This window comes from Geospiza fortis, unplaced genomic scaffold (genome assembly GCF_000277835.1).
Source record: "Geospiza fortis unplaced genomic scaffold, GeoFor_1.0 scaffold4, whole genome shotgun sequence".
Classification (NCBI taxonomy): Eukaryota; Metazoa; Chordata; class Aves; order Passeriformes; family Thraupidae; genus Geospiza; species Geospiza fortis.
Window position 1 is genome coordinate 1,224,162 of NW_005054475.1, and position 2,994 is coordinate 1,227,155.

Genomic DNA, 2,994 nt, shown 5'->3' on the forward strand with positions numbered 1-2,994 from the left:
GGATAACGCCGGGCGGGAGCCGTTGGGAAGCTTGGGAATGGATGGAGAGGCTTGTCCTGATCTTGGTATCGGTTATCTCGGCCCCTTTCACCCCAGAACCAGCACCACGGTGGGGACACAGGGTGACAATCCTCTCCCAAAACCTCATGGAGAAATCAGGGATCCTTTAGCAGCAGCTGGGGGGGTAGAGTGGATATTTTCATCCCTGACAAAGGAGGAAATGACAAGGAGGACTCCATCTTATCAGGAGGCTGATTAATTACTTTATGATGCTATATTATTCTCTATTATATTACACTATATTACATTACAGCTAAACTGAATCTGCCAAGCGCTCAGCTCTGCACCCAACTGCTCTGGATCTCACGACTGTCAGCCAACAGTCCCAGCTCACACACACCTGGATTCAATTGGTCAGGGACTCGAAACACTCACACCAGAATCCAATTATCAATTCCCTTTAGGTAATTGATCAATTCCCTTCAGGTAAACAATCTTCCACGATGCACTCCACTTGTGAACAAACACAGGAGCAGTAAATGAGATAAGAATTGTTTTTTGTCTGAGGTTCAGACAATGTGAAACGCAGAAATATTCTTGGGAAGAATTGTGCCTTGTTTTTCTCTGTGAAGAGAAATGTGGCGACAATGAGGTTTCCCTTCCCAGGTGGAATTTGGCACAGGTCCTTTCCCGGGTGATTTTCACTGCCCCTGGGAGCTCTGGATCCCAGGAGTGGGATGGGAGGAGCAGCCGAGCTCACTCATGATGGAGCAGCTCCACTGAGGAGCTTCAGGGAATGTGCTGGAGCTTTCCAGATGTGCCTCTGCTCCTCCAAGGCCCAGATGTGTGGGCTCCTACCTGCCCCGCATCATCTGGGGCCCAGATGTGCAGCCCTGCTGTCCTCAGGCACAGATGTTCCTTCTCCTGGAGACCCCAGACCTTCCCTGGAAGTGGACAAATCCCAAAAATCTCGTTTAGAAACAAATTCTGGCCACGCGTGGGAGAACTCAGGAATTTTTTAGGATTTTTCTTTAGGATCTTTAAAAACATGGGGCAGTTGCTGCCCCTCTGAAGATGTCAGGGAATTTCTCACTGATTTTGGGGAAGAAATTCAGAAATTGAAGGGTTTGGACCTAAAAGCTGAATGTGTTTAAGGCATTTAATGGGATGCCAGAGCCCAAAGGAGGGAAAACCTCTCCAAGGGATGTTTTTTCCTCCAAAATCAACCCCTGGAGCAGAACTCCCCTGGATCCAGCACCTTCTCCGAGGTCCCACAAGCCCCGGGACATAAAAGGAATTTTGTCAGGAATGCAGAGGCTTTTTGTGGTGATCTCAGTACAAACGAGGCGGCCCCGGGGGGATCTGTGCCTCCCAAACCCCCCAGCAGCTGTCGGGAGCCACAGCTGCAGCTCCCAGCACTGCCAAGAAGAAAAGCAGATTTTTGGGTGATGATAATATAGGAGCTGAACAAAAAAAGGGGGAAAAAAACAGGCTGGAAAACACGGTTAGGGACTTCAGGGAACTTTATGGTCAAGCAGAGCTTATGTAAGCCCTGCTTTAATCCTAAATTAGCAAAGGTTCGCCTGAAAGAAAAAGGACTTTGCTGTGAGCACGATTTGGTTCTGGCTCTCAGCGAGGCTGGGTGGTTCCTGTGGAAAACAACAGCCAGGCTCGGGAAGGGAAAAAATCAATTAATCCAGTGATTAATTCCCTGTTTTCCTGGGAAAGAAGGAAGAGGTGGCAGGGCCAGAGCCGTGCCCAGCTCGGAGGTTTCCCGTGTCACATTGTCCCTTCTCTGCTGCCCTGGACTGGGGGCACATTTTGTGGCCTGGCTGAGACCCTCCAAAATCAACATCTGCACCCCACAGGGAACCCATAACCCCCACATGGAACATCTCTGGGGCCCGGGATTGCTCCAGGAGAGACAGCATTGGAGTTCCAGCTCCTCCAAAAGCCGCTGAGGACCTGGGGGATATCCATGGGGGGCTTTCTGCTTGATCTCCAGCCAAAAACACAGGGGGCAAAACTGGGTTTATTTATCCCAGCTGGGTTCACCAGAGCCTCAGGAGGCCACGCCTGGTGCTGGGATCAAGGCAGGGAGAAGGGAAAAGTCCAGGTGGAGGAATAAGTGACTGATTAAACATTGGGAAAGGACTGGATGGTGCCTGAATTCCGCAGGAAATTTGGGAGTTGAAGAGCTGAGTTGTCTCCTGTGGGCAGCCCAACCTCCAACTGGAAGGGTTTTGCCAATCTGTAAAATCCCCAATTGTTCCTCTTTCTTTTCCTTCCTAAGTTTTAAAAACTGAAATCTCCAAGCCCAAGCCTTGACAAAACACGGCAGGAAATTGGGCAGCACATGATTTGCTGACAACATTTCAGTTCTTGCCTTTTTCAGGGCAAAAAATGGGCAACTCTGAAACAGGAATTTCCAGGGAAAAGCGGAAATTCCTTGAAATAAGCCAAACACTGGCAGTTCTTTTCTCTGTAACAATTTGAATCAGGGATTATGGGCTCCCCTTTTCCTGTGAGAAGTTTTGATTTCCTAATATTTTCTTTGCAATGTGGGGGGAAAATCAAGGTAGCAAATGCCATAAACAGCATAAAAAGAGTGGATATTCTGTCCGTGGGACAGAGAAACTGGAAATTCCTCATCCCTGGAAGTGTCCAAGGCCAGGCTGGACAGGGCTTGGAGCAACCTGGGATAGTGGAAGGTGTCCCTATGGATGGGGTGGAATGGGATGGGATTTAGGGTCCCTCCCAGGCAAACCAGTCTGGGATTCCAGGATTCCCATGGTTGTGGAATTGAAGGACTGAGATTCCAGGATTCCCATGGCTGTGGAATTGAAGGACTGGGATTCCAGGGTTCCCATGGCTGTGGGGAAAGGGACTGGGATTCCAGGATTCCCATGGCTGCAGCATTAAGGGACTGGGATTCCTGGATTCCCATGGCTGTGGAATTGAGGGACTGGGATTCCTGGATTCCCATGGCTGTGG

The 2,994-nt window shown here is 49.6% G+C and overlaps 1 protein-coding gene across 1 annotated transcript in view; it reads left to right on the forward strand.

Annotated features, from left to right (window-relative positions):
- PAX7 (paired box 7) overlaps positions 1-2,994 on the forward strand; it is a gene marked incomplete at its 5' end in the record, with an annotated part of 151,422 nt that overhangs the window by 56,626 nt on the left and 91,802 nt on the right. The gene's annotated exons all lie outside the window — the stretch shown is intronic.